This window comes from Oncorhynchus mykiss, chromosome 10, assembly GCF_013265735.2.
Source record: "Oncorhynchus mykiss isolate Arlee chromosome 10, USDA_OmykA_1.1, whole genome shotgun sequence".
Classification (NCBI taxonomy): Eukaryota; Metazoa; Chordata; class Actinopteri; order Salmoniformes; family Salmonidae; genus Oncorhynchus; species Oncorhynchus mykiss.
In genome coordinates this window covers 74,474,961-74,493,090 of record NC_048574.1, presented here as the reverse complement: position 1 = coordinate 74,493,090, position 18,130 = coordinate 74,474,961, and positions in this window count along the sequence as shown.

Here is an 18,130-nt window from a genome sequence, read left to right as displayed (position 1 = left end):
GGCTAGAGAGACCGGACAACGGTGTCTCCAGTGCTGGTGCATAGCCCGGTGCGGTATATTCCAGCTCCGCGTGTCGGCCGGGCTAGATTGAGCGTCGAGCCTAATGCCATGAAGCCGGCTCTACGCAGCTGGTCCCCAGTGCGTCTCCTTGGGCCGGCTTACATGGCACCAGCCTTGCGCTCGGTGTCTCCGGTTCGCCTGCATAGCCCAGTGCGGGCTATTCCACCTCGCCGCACTGGCAGGGCGACCGTGAGCATTCAACCAGGTAAGGTTGGGCAGGCTCGGTGCTCAAGAGCTCCAGTGCGCCTGCACGGTCCGGTTTTTCCAGTACCACCTCCACACCCCAGCCCTCCGGTAGCAGCTCCCCGCACCAGGCTTCCTGTGCGTGTCCTCGGCCCAGTACCACCAGTGCCAGCACCACGCATCAGGCCTACAGTGCGCCTCGCCTGTCCAGCGCTGCCAGAGCCTTCCTCCTCTTCAGCGCTGTCGGAGTCTCCCGCCTGTTTAGCGCTGTTAGAGCCTTCCTTCTCTACAGCGCTGCCGGAGTCTCCTGCCTGTTCAGAACTGCCAGTTTGCAAGGAGCTGCCAGTTTGCAAGGAGCTGCCAGTTTGCAAGGAGCTGCCAGTTTGCAAGGAGCTGCCAGTTTGCGAGGAGCTGCCAGTCTGCATTGAGCTGCCAGTCTGCATTGAGCTGCCAGTCTGCATAGAGCTGCCAGTCTGCATAGAGCTGCCAGTCTGCATAGAGCTACCAGTCTGCAAGGAGCTGCCAGTCTGCAGGGAGCTGCCAGTCTGCAAGGAGCCGCCAGAGCTGCAAGTCTGCAGGATGCCGCCAAAGCTGCCAGTCTGCAAGGAGCCGCCAGAGCTGCCAGTCTGCAAGGAGCCGCCAGAGCTGCCAGTTAGCATGGAGCAGCCAGAGCCGCCAGTCAGCATGGAGCAGCCAGGGCCGCCAGTCAGCATGGAGCAGCCAGGGCCGCCAGTCAGCATGGAGCAGCCAGGGCCGCCAGTCAGCATGGAGCAGCCAGGGCCGCCAGTCAGCATGGAGCAGCCAGAGCAGCCAGTCAGCATGGAGCAGCCAGTCAGCATGGAGCAGCCAGAGCTGCCAGTCAGCATGGAGCAGCCAGAGCTGTCAGTCAGCATGGAGCAGCCAGTCAGCATGGAGCAGCCAGAGCTGTCAGTCAGCATGGAGCAGCCAGTCAGCATGGAGCAGCCAGAGCTGCCAGTCAGCATGGGGCAGCCAATCAGCATGGAGCAGCCAGAGCTGCCAGTCAACCAGACTCTTCCAGATCTGCCAGTCGACCAGACTCTTCCAGATCTGCCAGTCGACCAGACTCTTCCAGATCTGCCAGTCGACCAGACTCTTCCAGATCTGCCAGTCGACCAGACTCTTCCAGATCTGCCAGTCGACCAGACTCTTCCAGATCTGCCAGTCGACCAGACTCTTCCAGATCTGCCAGTCGACCAGACTCTTCCAGATCTGCCAGTCGACCAGACTCTTCCAGATTCTCCAGTCAGCCAGGATCTGCTAGATCCAACTACCTGCCTGAGCTTCCTCTCAGTGCTGAGCTTCCTCTCAGTGCTGAGCTACCCATCAGTCCCGAGCTACCTCTGTCCCGAGCTGCCCCTCTGTTCCGAGCGGTCATTAAGGAGGGTAACCTATCTAGGGACGCTAAGGAGGTGGACTAAAACTATTATGGAGTGGGGTCCACGTCCAGCGCCAGAGCCGCCACCGCGGACAGATGCCCACCCAGACCCTCCCCTATAGGTTCAGGTTTTGCGGCCGGAGTCCGCACCTTGGGGGGGGGGGGGTACTGTCACACCCTGACCATAGTTTACTTTGTATGTTTCTATGTTTTGGTTGGTCAGGGTGTGATCTGAGTGGGCATTCTATGTTAGATGTCTAGTTTGTCCAGTTCTATGTTCGGCCTGATATGGTTCTCAATCAGAGGCAGGTGTTCGTCATTGTCTCTGATTGGGAACCATATTTAGGTAGCCTGGGTTTCACTGTGTGTTTGTGGGTGATTGTTCATGTCTATGTGTTTTCACCAGATAGGCTGTTTAGGTTTTCGTTACGTTCTTTATTTTTGTAGTGTTTGTATTGATTCGTGTTTTACGTTTGTTTATTAAAACATGGATCGCAATCCACACGCTGCATTTTGGTCCGACTCTCCTTCTCATCAAGAAAACCGTTACAGTCTGGAAGTAGCTGGCAAGTTAGTACAGAACGCACCGATCAACCCTTACATAAATGGGTGGGGCTAAGGCTTAAGAGGGTGTGAACAATTCTGAATGGGTGTAGACAAAGAAGGGCTCTCCAATAGTAGCACCAACACATTGAAAGACGGTTTTCTCAAGTGAGATTACAAATTGATCAATTTTCAAAGCAGGATTACTTTCCCAATTTTTCTTTAAATGCAGTGTGTGATATACCATTTTCTAGCTCTGAGTCCCTACTTTTATCCAATGTGAAAAACTGAAGTTAAAATGCTGCTACATAAGACTGATTCCAAGTGGTGAGTCACAAATGGTTAAAAAGAGTTAGGCCCGTGTCCATAGAGACACATACTAGCTCTACTGGTAGTACCATTACTACCAGCTTTACTACACCTGCACCTGTCGACGACATAAGTTGTTCTGCTTCCACGAGCACATCCAATGCTAGCATCAGTAATTCTACATTTGTTAGCCCAGCTAGCATGGACACTGACAGTTGTGAATCTGATGCAGCCGAAGATCTACTGCCCCCTCACCCCAGAAAGCACTGAAAAACAAACAGGTATGTAGGTCCATCGAAGAGGTGCAAATATCATGATAATTACATTGATTTGTAGTTCACTTATATTGGGAGTCGTGCCTTTTCTCAGCCACAGTGTGTTATATGTGCAAAAGTATGATCTCACAACTCGATGAAACCTTCACTCTTGTGCAGACATTTAGAAAAAAAACATGCGAAAAATGTATTTTTCTGAGCTAGAATTTAGACAACCTTTGACTAGCAAGACATGTATAAAAGCAACAGATACCAGTAATAAGAAGGGGCTAGAAGCATTTTATATGGCAAGCTACCGAGTGGCTAGGACAGGCAAGCCCCATACTATTGTGGAGGACTTCATTCTTCCTGCTGCCGTGGATATGGCTGGGACAATGCTGGGGGAAAAGGCCCAAAAATCTGTACAGACAATGCCTTTATCATACAACACTGTTTCAACACTGTTTCATTCATCAGTAACATGGCAGGAGATGTTTTGAAACAATTACAGCTTCTCATGCAAGCCAGTGAAATCTATGCATTACAGCTGGATGAGTCAACAGACATGGTGGTTCTTGCACAGCTCCTGGTATATGTATTTTATGTTTATGGGGGTCAATTATGGAATACATCTTCTTCTGCAAACCACTGGAAACCAGGGCAACAGGAGAGGATATTTTTTAAGAACTGGGCAGCTTTGTGACATCAAATGGACTTTGGTGGTCAAGATACGTTGGTGTCTGTACTGATGGTGCAAAAGCCATGACAGGGAGACATAGTGGAGTTGTAATGCCCGTTGTCCCCATAGCACTTGGGTACACTGCAGCTTCAACCGAGAAGCTCTTGCTGCCAAGGGAATGCCTGACAGCTTGAAAGACATTTTGGACATTACAGTGAAAATGGTTAACATTGGTAAAGCAAAGCTTTCATATATTTTCTGCACTATGCAAAGATATAGGCAGCGACCATGTAACGAGTGTGCTGACCCTGGTGCACACCAGAACTCCAGTGCTCCCCCACAGCCCGGTCTTTCCGGTGCCTCCTCCACGCATCAGGCCTCCTGTAGGTCTCCCCAGCCTGGTGGGTCCTGTGGCAGCCCCACGCACCAGGCTGTCTCTCCGTCTCCTCTCTCCAGGTCCGTCCGTCTGTCCTGAGTTGCCAGAGCCGCCCGTCTGAGCCGCCAGCCTGGTGCGTGGGGCCGTCTGTCACTCCGGAGCTGCCAGAGCCGTCCGTCACTCCGGATCTGCCAGAGTCGTCCTTCACTCCGGAGCTGCCAGAGCCGCCCTTCACTCCTGAGCTGCCAGAGCTGCCCTTCACTCCAGAGCTGCCAGAGTCGCACTTCACTCCGGAGCTGCCAGAGTCGCCCTTCACTCCGGAGCTGCCAGAGTTGCCCTTCACTCCGGAGCTGCCAGAGTCGCCCTTCACTCCGGAGCTGCCAGAGTCGCCCTTCACTCCGGAGCTGCCAGAGTTGCCCTTCACTCCGGAGCTGCCAGAGTTGCCCTTCACTCCGGAGCTGCCAGAGTCGCCCTTCACTCCGGAGCTGCCAGAGTCTCCTGTCTATTCGGGGCCCGCTGCTAGGGTCTCCAATCCGGGGTTGATGGTGAGGGTCGCCGCTCCTAAGGTGCCACATAAGTGGGCCGAGACTATGGTGGAGTGGGGTCCATGTCCCGCACCAGAGCCGCCACCGCAGAAGATGCCCACCCAGACCCTCCCCTATAGTTTCAGGTTTTGCGGCCGGAGTCCGCACCTTTGGGGGGGGGGGGGGGTCCTGTCACGTTCTGACCGTAGGTCCTTTTTTATGTCTTTATTTTAGTTTGGTCAGGGCGTGAGTTGGGGTGGGCATTCTATGTTGTTTTTCTATGTTTTGTTCTGTGTATTATATTTCTGTGTTTGGCCTAGTATGGTTCTCAATCAGAGGCAGGTGTTGATCGTTGTCTCTGACTGAGAATCAGACGTAGGTAGCCTGTTTTCCCACTAGGGGTTGTGGGTAGTTGTTTCCTGTTTTGTGTTTGCACCTTTCAGGACTGTTTCGATTTTTGTTTGTTACATTCACCTTGTTATTTTGTATTTTTTGTGTTCACTTATAACAAATTAACATGGACACTTGCCACGCTGCACATTGGCCGATCGTTCATACTCCTCATCGGAAGAAGAGGAAAATCATTACAATACCTGCCCTAGAGGATGTAGGTCACCACCCTATCCCCTAAAGAATATAGTGTACTATCCCCTAGAGGATGTAGGTCACCACCCTATCCCCTAAAGGATTTTGCTTACTACCCTATCCCCTAAAGAATATAGTGTACTATCCTATCCCCTAAAGCAGTGGTTGCCAACCGGTCCATCGCGATCGACTCATCAATCTTCAAGGCATTCCTATTCGATCACCAAATATTTCAGTCTAAAAACCAACGAACAATAAAGGCTTGTAAAGGTGTGCTCTGTGTTGAGCTGTTGCAGGTAGGTGCACTTGATTCAAAGTCCTGCGCACCAGGTAATCAAAGTGTTCAAATGAGACAAACTCCGCCTACCTGGCGGACCGGCAAATCTGTGACTAAATCAAGTGCACATACTGCACTGGCCAATCGGATAGCTCAAGTCACCGTGGCTACAGAGTTTCCATGACCCTGGCCATAGCCAATTTTAATAGACTACTAGCCAACGTAAGATTTAATAACTTTTAAAACCATGACCACAGAGAGACTGTCAACGAACACAGCAAAGAGCTTCTGTGTTCATGAGTGAGTTGATGTTTAAGTTTAAGTTTAAATTCAGCACTGTCACTGTTTTTATTCAACACTATTACAAAACACACTTCTTTGTACTTCCTATCTCGGGCTGCAGCTACAATGAATCGATAGCCCTGGGTTTTATTATAATTATCAGCTCGTCGTGTCCATTTTAACATAAAGGAATATTTAACTGTCTCTGGTCGTAGGAACCACATGAATTTGAACTACACTGCCTCATGCGGTGCGACGTGAGGTGGAAGACGGTTTCCCCTCTCTGGTCAGCCTCACCGGAGGAAAGGAAGATTTGAGCAGGGACTGTTGGGAGAGGCGGTTGGGACAAATCGTTTTGAACGGTCATCCAACTCGGAATTCCAAGTCGGAAATGTGGGCATCTTACTTGAGCTCCGAGTTTAGACCTAAAGATCACTGACGTCATTATTTGACCTCGTTGACCATCAGATGCAGGTACCATCAGTCCAGCAAAATAAAAAAGCAAATTATTTCAATTCAATCTCCACAGCTTCACAAGTGCTAAACTAACTGATCTACTTTTCTATCAAAGCTCGAGTTTTGAAATATGATATGGTCCGATTGGCAAGCCAATCATATAGCCAATATGCTGTGATAATGTATTAAGCGTACTGCCCAAAAATCATTCCTAAAAAAAAAATTGTGTGAGGTTAATGAAAAAAAAATGTAATCTGAGCTGTAGATCTCAGTGTGCTTTTGACTGCGAATGTGATCTTGACTCAGAAAAGGTTGTTGTATGAAAAAGTATGTTGTTTACTACACTATCCTCTAAAGGATGTAGTTCTCTAACCTATCCCCTAAAGTTGTGCACTATATTGGTAATAGAATGCCATTTGGGACTCCCTCTATGTTTAATATTGGGTCAGGATCTAACATCATGCTGAGGGAGTGATATTCAAAGTCATAATCATAATTTAAAATGCCAAGAATACAGTTTAAATAATAAATTGGTAATGAACAGAACTTGAGCCATTCTCAGAAGAGGTAGTGATTTCAGAGTTCCCTGTCCTGCAGAAGAGAGTGAGTTTATTTTCATGATACAGAATTCCCATTGTAGATTTAGGTTTTCAGGGTGGGAGAGGTCCTGTCCTACAGATGAGAGTAAGATCATTTTAAAATCATAAATGATAGAATGAGAATAAACAATAAAAGCAAACAATTAAGTTATCTTTGTTTAATTATATCTGATACTATCTAAAGTTGAAGTCGGAAGTTTACATACATCTTAGCCAAATACATTTAAACACAGTTTTTCACAATTCCTGATATTTAATCCCAGTAAAAAGTACCTGTTTTAGGTAAGAAAATAAAATGTCAGAATAATAGTAGAGAGAATTATTTATTGATATCCTGCCTGTTTGTTCCCTGTCTGGGGGAATCGTCGGATGGGGCCACAGTGTCTCCCGACCCCTCCTGTCTCAGCCTCCAGTATTTATGCTGCAGTAGTTTATGTGTCGGGGGGCTAGGGTCAGTCTGTTATATCTGGAGTATTTCTCCTGTTTTATCCGGTGTCCTGTGTGAATTGAAGTATGCTCTCTCTGATTATCTCTCTCTTTCTCTCTTTCTTTCTCTCTTGCTCTCAGAGAACCTGAGCCCTAGGACCATGCCTCAGGACTACCTGGCCAGATGACGCCTAGCTGTACCCAGTCCACCTGGCCGTGCTGCTGCTCCACTTGCAACTGTTCTGCGTGCGGCTATGGAACCCTGACATGTTCACCGGACTTGCTACCTGTCCCAGACCTGCTGTTTTCAACTCTCTAGAGACAGACGGAGCGGTAGAGATACTCTGAATGATCGGCTATGAAAAGCCAACTGACATTTACTCCAGAGGTGCTGCCCTGTTGCACCCTCGACAACCACTGTGATTATTATTATTTGCCCCTGCTGGTCATTTATGAACATTTTAACATCTTGGCCATGTTCTGTAATAATCTCAACCCGGCACAGCTAGAAGAGGACTGGCCACCCCTCATAGCCTGGTTCCTCTCTAGGTTTCTTCCTAGGTTCTGGCCATTCTAGGGAGTTTTTCCTAGCCACTGTGCTTCTACACCTGCATTGCTTGCTGTTTGGGCTTTTAGGCTGGGTTTCTGAACAGCACTTTGAGATATCAGCTGATGTATGAAGGACTTTATGAACAAATTTGATTTTGATTTGATTCATTTAAGCTTTTATTTCTGTCATCACATTCCCAGTCGGTCAGAAGTGTACATACACTCAATTAGTATTTGGTAGCATTAACTTTAAAATTGTTTAATTTGGGTCAAACATATCGGGTAGCCTTCCACAAACTTCCCACAATAAGTTTGGTGAATTTTGGCCCATTCCTCCTGACAGAGCTGGTGTGCTCTCATTAGACAGTCAAAGTGGCTGAGCTACAGAGGGAATCAAACATGGCCAGCAGCTAAGGCTGCTGATGCAAATTCCTGGAGATGTAATGTAAAACTGTGTGTGTGTCACAGAGGTCAAGGGTTCATTTAGGCAAATTAAGTTGTTGAGAATCTTCTTGTAATGAAAACCTCTATATATGTAAGTTAAATATATTATTACTAAATATGACTTATTTCATTCATGTATTGTTTATAATGTTTTTCATTTCTTTACATTGACTGAGAATTCCCTTCTACAGAAATCAACTGTTGCACTGAAGTAGTGAGTCATTGGAGTGCATTTTATTTAAATAGCATCTGCACGTGAAAGAGCAAGACCCCTTAACTCAAGCCAAGCCTAATACTTTCCATGGTAACAGGAGGTTAGCTGTTTAGGAACAGTGGCTGGCTGTGCTATGGCTGGGGGGAAGCTAATGGTCCATGCATGAGTTGAACATGGAAATCAGTACATTTCCCTTGGTGCGTATGGAAACCACACTGCTGAACTAACAGTATTCAAATCAGAAGGATCCTGCAAAAGTAGGTAAACATAATTTACCATGAAGGGATGAGTAAAGTTGTATTGAATTGACAAAAAATATTCAATTGTCTGGTAAACATCTGTCTTTAAATGATCCAACATTGGTTTCAATGACAAAACGGTGACACAGATTCAATAAAAAAGCACTTCATTCTCATTGTACACTGGTTTCTATTTTAATTTCTATATCATGGGGAAAGTTTCTAACAAAATGAAAAATATATTGGCTGAAATGAAATGGAATCTTCCCAATCTTAGGGTCAAAATGTTTTTGCTGATTTGTCAGTGTTGTGGCTGATTGGTTGTTTGGGGTTCTCACCTCCAGGTTCTTATGGGTGTTTGAGGCTCCTGCAGTGGTTCTGCTTGGCCTCGTCAGTTCCAACTTAGAACACACCTTTCAGAAGAATCCTGACTTAGGGACCAGAAACTCCATGGGACCTATGTAAACATACACACACTGCACCTAGCACCAACACAGTATTCTGATGATAGATACGCTTGACAAGTTTATCATTAGAAATACCCTAATCAATTATAACAAGTAGTTGATTGTAGTTGATTATGTCAGGACTGTGTGTGTGTGTATATGTGTGAAAAATCTATAAATCGTTAATCACAAAAAAAATCACTGAACCTTTGGAAGCAATCCAACTTATGTAGTTTCAGGATGTCAACCAATCATCTTTTTCAACACCCTCTAAAAAAACACTGCCTTTTGTGCCATCATGACACTTCTTGCCATGTTTGGAATAAGAGCACCAACAGACTGGAACCTAGGCTAACATCTGCTTGCTACCACCATTGATTTACCTTACATGGCTGAGTTTCCCTCTACCGCAGTTTTTAACATCTAGCCATCTAGTTGTTACCATAGCTACCACTGTTTAACATCTAGCCATCTACTAGTAACAATTGCTACCTCAGTTTAAAGTGGAACATTTTAACAACATTGAATCTTATAAAAATCTGTTCATATACACACCCAGGAAGAATGACACTTTTCATTACATTTTCAGACAAGAGAAAGCAACATGTAACAAATTCAAAGATTTTACTGAGTTGCAGTTCATATAAGGAAATCAGTCAATTTAAATAAACTCATTAGGCACTAATCTATGGATTTCAAATGACTGGGAATACAGATATGCATCTGTTGGTTACAGATACCATACCTTAAAATAAAAGTTAGGGTCGTGGATCAGAAAACCAGTCAGTGTCGGGTGTGACCATCATTTGCCGCTTGCAGCGTGACACAACTACTTTCCAAAAAGTTTATCAGGCTGTTCATTGTGACCTGTGTAATGTTGCGTCACCCTTCTTCAATGACTGCGAAGTTGCTGTATATTGGTGGGAACTGGAACACACTGTTGTACACACTGATCCAGACCATCCAAAACATGCTCAATGGGTGACATGTCTGATGAGCATGCAGGCCGTGCAAGAACTGGGACATTTTCATCTTCCAGAAATTGTTTACAGATCCTTGCGAAATGGGGTGGTGCATTATCGTGCTGAAACATTAGGTGATGGCGGCTGATGACAATAGGTCTCAGGATCTTGTCGCAGTAGATCTGTGTAGTCAAATTGCCATTAATAAAATGCAATTGTGTTCAAATAGAAAGTCATATTTTTAAGGTTCTAAAAGGTTTAACAGATTTTTGACTTTTTTGTCTTAGAGACCTCTGATACGGGGCAGCTTCCCCACCCTTTGGAGGTAGAGGAGGGGCTGCACAAACCCAGAGATCACGCTGATGCAGAAACAAATGGACATGCCTGAAGAAAATGCCATATATGGAATGTATCTTTTAGCCGATATCACCAGTACTAGTGGGAGTTGAGACACCACAGCATAAACCAGGATAATCAAAATGATCTTAAAGGCCTTCATCTTAATGCTGTTTGTCCCCTCCCTGTCTCCATCTCCCGGCCCTGGGCGTTTCAGAGCCCAGAGAACTGAGAGGCAGCAGAATGACATCAGAGAAAAATAGATCAGTGACTGGCCAAGGATAAAGTAGACGAACGCTGGTAAAATGTTCTCAAACACACCCAGACAGCAGGACCCGAGAACCATCAGCCAGACAACACTACAACACCCCACCCTGTATCTCAGGGGTTTGTACTTCAGGAAGACCACAGGGTGGACCACTGCCAGGTAGCGCTCCACACAGATACAGCACTGGAACAGGGGACGACCGGCGCTCAAGAAACCAAAAGAAAAATCTGCAAGATATGCAAGTGCAGTTGTAGGAATGTGATTGTTGACAAGGACGAAGACAGAAAACAGGCAGTAGAGGACCTCAGACACAGCCAGGTTGAGAGAGAAGAAGTCTGAGGCCATCGTCCCTCCTGCTCCAGTCAGTATCAGCCACAGGACGTAGACATTGGTGGGAAGACCCAGGAAGATGTTGATTGTACAGGAAGCAGTATAGATGGATGTTATTTGTGCATTGAGAGCAGCTAATGAAGAGCTGTTTGTCTCTGAGATGTTCATGTCTTCACCTTCTGTACTGGTGTGATGGGTATTCTATAACAATAAAGAGGTGTCACTAGGATTTGTTCTGTTGGAATGCTGCAGAAATACATGAATCAATCAAAGGAATAAAATGTTTTGTTCAATCCAATTTTAACCAAGTCAATTCAGGAAATGTGACTTTTGGTCCTTGAAAGGCGTCATATCGGTAACATGTATTATTAAAATTAATACAATTACATGTTATTGAATTACCTCACTCAATGTCTTATTGAACACATCTAATGATATTATCCAAGTTCAGCAAATCTAGCATATATTCTCATTGGTTCTTTATCTGAGATACAGTCAGAGACAAAATGAACCAACCTGAATAGACGGTCTTTTCTTCTTGTCTGAAGGTGAAGGGGTGATGTTAGGGTTGACAAGCTGAAGCAGGAGAGCAGACGTTAATAACACACCCTCACTCAGTCTCTCAGTGAGTTAGTTTTGCATCACCTGCATCACCCTGGTGGGTGGAGATTTCAATTTAGGACCAATGGAATGGCCAAGGAACTCACCCAGTCACTCACTCCTTCCCTTCCTCCCTCCCACCCTTACTACTTCACTCGATCGCTCACTCACTCCCTCCCTCCCACCCGCCCTCCCTTCCTCCCTCACCCATAATTACACCCTCAGCCACACCCACCAAGACACAAGTGATGCTGACGTCTGTAAATTGATGCGGCACATCACCTCACTTGGACCAAAACCCACATGCAAATGTTTTCCATGACAACACTAAGTGATGTTTAGAATGGTTGAAGATAGTATGTTTCACTGTGTATAATATGTATTGGATGGATAGGGGTCTGAGTATTCCCAAACCAAGTAAGGTCAAAAGGTCAGGAAAAGCTACTAGCCCTAGTTACACAATATGGTGGTCAGTGCAGAAGTATTCAATGTCAATTGTATGACATCATAGCTGGAACTTCCTCATGATTTTAAGGATAAATATATTGAAATATTATTATTTTATTAACCACACTATAAAGAGGGGAGCTGTGGATCTGTCTCCATCCGTCTGTCCGTTAGTCACACACATACTCAGACCCCACTCTCCCGATTTCAATGAATCTTGGGTGAATTATGTGTCTTGCTATAGACATCCGGCATTTACAAAATGACACTGATCGGAAAGATGGTGCCCTTTAAGAGATTTCAAATATGAACTTTGAAGTTTTACGCGTCTCACCCCGTTTGACCTAAAGACATGAGATTTGGTACATAGGTCCCTCCCTCAAAAGGAACACATTTGCATCACGGACCCACAAGGTCCACCATTATGGATTTTATGCCATTTAGAATTTTTTGAAAAACACTTAAAACGCTACTCTTCTGTCATCGAATGACCGATCTGCACCAAACCTGATATGTGACATCTGCGGAAGAAAGTCCCTTATCACAATATTTTCCAGAATAGTACCTAAAACAACATGGCTGCTGTTGACCAATAAACATTCACATGGGTGTGGTCTGGCACATAAATGCATATAAATCAGTCAGGGATGTTCATATTGTAACACAATTTGGCAGACATATTGTGAACACTGTCAGGACTAAAAAAAAAAGCTCTGAGGTTAAGTCAGAACATTAATATCGACCACACGGTGGCAGTACAACTGGCACATGATCATATTCCTGTTCTGTTTGACTCAGAGAGCTGAAATGTGGCACACATACTCAGGGATATGAGTTAACCCATACTTTATCTCAGACACCAGTAGCCAAATTTTGATAAAACTTGGGTGAATGATGCGCCTTGCCATACAGACCTGTCATATGAAATAAATAATACACTGATAGGCCAAAGGAGGCGCAATAGCAATCAACTGTACGTATGTTAGTCACATGCAAAATCTCAGACACCAATGATCCGATTTTGATGAAACTTGGGTGATTGATGCTTCTTACCGTTGAGAGCTGTCATTTACAAAATGACACTGATTAGCCCAAGGTGGGTGCTCCACCATTTGTGGGGGACTACATGTTTACTGTTGCCTATTTTGATCATGGTTAGTGATACACCCAGCAGTCATACGAGACAGAACTTAAATTACTAAGCTGTCACCAAGCTCTCTTTCTCACAACACTCATTGGAGAGGTTGTGTGTAGGACTCTGTCCTTTTTCATTCTCTTAGTTCTTTCTTGTTGTTATTTTCATGGTGGAGGCTGAAACATTGTTATTGTCCCCATTGTGAAATCAGAGGTGAGACTACGGATCTGTCTCCGTCTGTTCATAAGTTAGTCACATGCAATATCTCATACACCACTGGACCGATTTTTATAAAACATGGGTGAATAATCCGTCTTGTCATAAAGATCCGGAATTTACAATATTACACTGATAGGATGAAGAGGGGCACTATAGTAATCAACTGAGATTATAAACTTTGATCAAACATATCTCCTGTCCCGTTTGTGACAGATTTGTTGTCACTGATTGCCCCTCATGGGGATTGTGGCATCATTTGTGGGGGAATACATGTTTATTGTTGCATATTATAATTATTGTTATTATTTATAAAAAATATAGAGACATATCCTTTATTTTTCCCATTTAAATAATACAGACAGAAAGGGAGTTCCTTAATAAGTATTTATTGAACATATCATCGACAACAATATCTAAATTGTAACATTCAACCACAATCATTATCCATAATTTCAAGAGAAAACACATGTAAAGTGGGGCAAAAAAGTATTTAGTCAGCCACCAATTGTGCAAGTTCTCCCACTTAAAAAGATGAGAGAGACATGTCATTTTCATCATAGCTACACTTCAACTATGACAGACAAAATGAGAAAACAAAATCCAGAAAATAACATTGTAGGACTTTTAATGAATTTATTTGGAAATTATGGTGGAAAATAAGTATTTGGTCACCTACAAATAAGCAAGATTTCTGGCTCTCACAGACCTGTAACTTCTTCTTTAAGAGGCTCCTCTGTCCTCCACTCGTTACCTGTATTAATGGCACCTGTTTGAACTTGTTGTCAGTATAAAAGACACCTGTCCACAACCTCAAACAGTCACACTCCAAACTCCACTATGGCCAAGACCAAAGAGCTGTCAAAGGACACCAGAAACCAAATTGTAGACCTGCACCAGGCTGGGAAGACTGAATCTGCAATGGGTAAGCAGCTTGGTTTGAATAAATCAACTGTGGGAGCAATTATTAGGAAATGGAACCATTGATAATCTCCCTCAATCTGGGGCTTCACGCAAGATCTCACCCCGTGGGGTCAAAATGATCACAAGAACTGTGAGCAAAAATCCCAGAACCACACGGGGGGACCTAGTGAATGACCTGCAGAGAGCTGGGACCAAAGTAACAAAACCTACAATCAGTAACACACTACGCCGCCAGGGACTCAAATCCTGCAGTGCCAGACGTGTCCCCCTGCTTAAACCAGTACATGTCCAGGCCCGTCTGAAGTTTGCTAGAGAGCATTTGGATGATCCAGAAGAAGATTGGGAGAATGTCATATGGTCAGATGAAACCAAAATATAACTTTTTGGTAAAAACTCAACTCGTTGTGTTTGGAGGACAAAGAATGCTGAGTTGCATCCAAAGAACACCATACCTACTGTGAAGCATGGGGGTGGAAACATCATGCTTTGGGGCTGTTTATCTGCAAAGGGACCAGGACGACTGATCCGTGTAAAGGAAAGAATGAATGGGGCCGTGTATCGTGAGATTTTGAGTGAAAACCTCCTTCCATCAGCAAGGGCATTGAAGATGAAACGTGGCTGGGTCTTTCAGCATGACAACGATCCCAAACACACCGCCCGGGCAACGAAGGAGTGGCTTCGTAAGAAGCATTTCAAGGGCCTGGAGTGGCCTAGCCAGTCTCCAGATCTCAATCCCATAGAGCATCTTTGGAGGGAGTTGAAAGTCCATGTTGCCCAGCAACAGCCCCAAAATCACTGCTCTAGAGGAGATCTGCATGGAGGAATGGGCCAAAATACCAGCAACAGTGTGTGAAAACCTTGTAAAGACTTACAGAAAACGTTTGACCTCTGTAATTGCCAACAAAGGGTATATAACAAAGTATTGAGATACACTTTTGTTATTGACCAAATACTTATTTTCCACCATAATTTGCAAATAAATTCATAAAAAATACTACAATGTGATTTTCTGGAGAAAAAAAATCTCATTTTGTCTGTCATATTTGAAGTGTACCTATGATTAAAATTACAGGCCTCTCTCATCTTTTTAATTGGGAGAACTTGCACAATTGGTGGCTGACTAAATACTTTTTTTGCCCCACTGTATATCACAATGTTCTTGCTAAATATGGACCATTTGAGAAGTTCATGGGGCTGGTTTACGCTCTACGTGGGTACATAAACTGGAGACAAAATATTATTAAAACAAAATCTACAAGGGGGGATATCAAACCATCACTTTCCAGGCTACTGATTACAATAGAAATACATTCAGACATCATGAATTGGAAAATAATAACATACATATGGGGAAAAAAATCATATATTTAATTCACTAATTTATATGAAAAAACACAGAACATAAATATAATAACATATACTACATATTTAAAGCATTAATATGTTGAAGAGATTAGACTTTTTGTCTTAGGGACATCTTATACAGGGCAGCTTTCCAACCCTGTGGAGGTAGAGTACGGGCTGCACAAACCCAGAGATCACACTGATGCTGAAACAAATGGACATTCCTGAAAAAAACACTACATTTGTAAAGTAATTGTGTGTCAGCGCCATCAATGCCAGTGGAAGTTGAGACACCAAAGCATAAACCAGGATAATCAAAATTATCTTAAAGGCCTTCATCTTAATTCTGTTTGTCCCCTCCCTGTCCCCATCCCCCGGCCCTGGACGTTTCAGAGCCCAGAGAACTGAGAGGCAGCAGAATGACATCAGAGAAAAATAGATCATTGACTGGACAAAGACAGTGTAGAAGAACACTAGTGAAAGATTCTCAAACATAGATAAACAGCAGGACCCCAGAACCATCAGCCAGACAACACTACAACACCCCACCCTGTATCTCAGGGGTTTGTACTTCAGGAAGACCACAGGGTGGACCACTGCCAGGTAGCGCTCTACACAGATACAGCACTGGAACAGGGGACGACCGGAGTTAAAGAAACCATAAGAAAATCCTCCAAGATATGCAAGTGCAGTTGTGGGTGTGTGCATGTTGACAAGGACAAAGACAGAAAACAGGCAGTAGAGGACATCCAACACGGCCAGGTTGAGAGAGAAGAAGTCTGAGGCCATTGTCCCTCCCACTCCAGTCAGTATCAGCCACAGGACGTAGACATTGGTAGTGAGACCCAGGATGAGGTTGATTGTATAGGAGGCAGTGTAGATGGATATGATTTGTGCATAGAGAGGAGCTACTGAAGAACTGTTTGTCATTGAGATATTCATCTCTTCACTGTCTGTACTGGTGTGTTGGGCTTCAGTATTCTATAACAATGAAGATTTTTCACAAGGATTTGTTCTGTTGTAATGCAGCAGTAAAACATGAATCAATCAATCGTGAATCAATCAAAGGAACCAAGATTGGGTTCAATTCCATTTCAACTCATTCAATTAGAAAATGCATCAATACCAGCACACAATAGGTGACTTTGGGTCCTTGAAAAGCACCATATAAAAAACATGTATTATTTTTAATAAAATGACATGTTATTGTATTTACTCACTCAATGTCTTTTTGAAAACCTCTAATGATATTATTTAATTGATCAAATCTAGCATATATTCTCATTGGTTCTTAAATCAGAGATTATGTCAGAGACAATATGAACCAACCTGAATAGACGGTGTTCTCTTCTTGTCTGAAGGTGAAGGTGTGACATTAGGTTGACAAGCTGAAACAGGAGTGCAGACATTAACACACCCTCACTCAGTCTCTCAGTGAATTTGTTTTGCATCATCTGGTGCCCTGGTGGGTGGAGATTTCACTTTAGGACCAATGGAAAGGAAAAGGACCTTGCCCACTCCCTCCCAACTTCACTGCCTCCTCCCTCCCTTCCCTCACCCACAACTACACCCTCAGCCACTCCCACCAATACACACATGTTGCTGCCAATCACTTCACTAGATGGATCACATCTTAAATGCAAATGTTTTCCACTGGTTATGACAACACTAAGTGATGTTTAGTGTGGTTGAAGAGAATATGTTGAGCTGTGTAGAATGTGTTGTGGATGGATAGGGCCCTGAGTTTTTCCAGAACAGGTCAAAAAGTCAAACAAGATCTAGTTACACAACATGGTGGTCAGTGCAGAAGTATTCAATGCCAATTTTATGACACCATTATATCTGGAACTGGATAAATCTATTGAAAAGTTATTATTTTATTATTTGTTAATATAAAACAAATGATTACAGAAAAATAATTGTATTATCCTATTTAAAGGTCACAGACCGACAGGGACCTCCTTGATGTATTTCATCTCATCAACCCAACAATATTTGGGCTGTCCAGAGCCCTGGATTGAACCTGGGGATGCAGTGTCTTGGGAGGCCTGGGACACTAGTATTTTCAATGGGTATTACATCTTTGGATTTACAAGGAGATTAAAACATACCTGTGTGTCTACAAGTCAACCTAGTAACACATTCTATCTCTGTTTGACACGGGCTGTCAGCATGTAGCATTAGACATACTATGTGTAGCATGGAAAAGTGCTGTGATGCTTGTGGAACTTTACATAAAAAAATAGTTGTTATGTTAAACTTTCCAAGTCAACCTTTGTCTGCAAGCCTTATCAGTTATATGTTATAATTATAATATTATAGCGATCTTAAACCAACACCCATAGTGACCTCGACAATATATTAAAATCTCCTGGTGTTCTATAACAGCTAACGTATTTGGTTGACAGTTGCGATGTCCTGCGTTAAAGGCTGTTCTCATTCATGTTGTGCCATAGGACATGTCAAATTAGAGCAGGGCTGTCAAACTCGATTCCTGGAGGGCAATATGTCTGCCAGTTTTAGTTTTTAGTTATTTAACTTCTCTAGGGTAGGGGGCAGCATTGGTAATTTTGGATGAAAAGCCCAAATTAAACTGCCTGCTACTCAGCCATAAAAGCTAGAATATGCATATATATGTGCATTAGTAGATTAGGATAGAAAACACTCTGACGTTTCTAAAACTGTTTGAATGATGTCTGTGAGTATAACAGAACTTATATGCCAGGC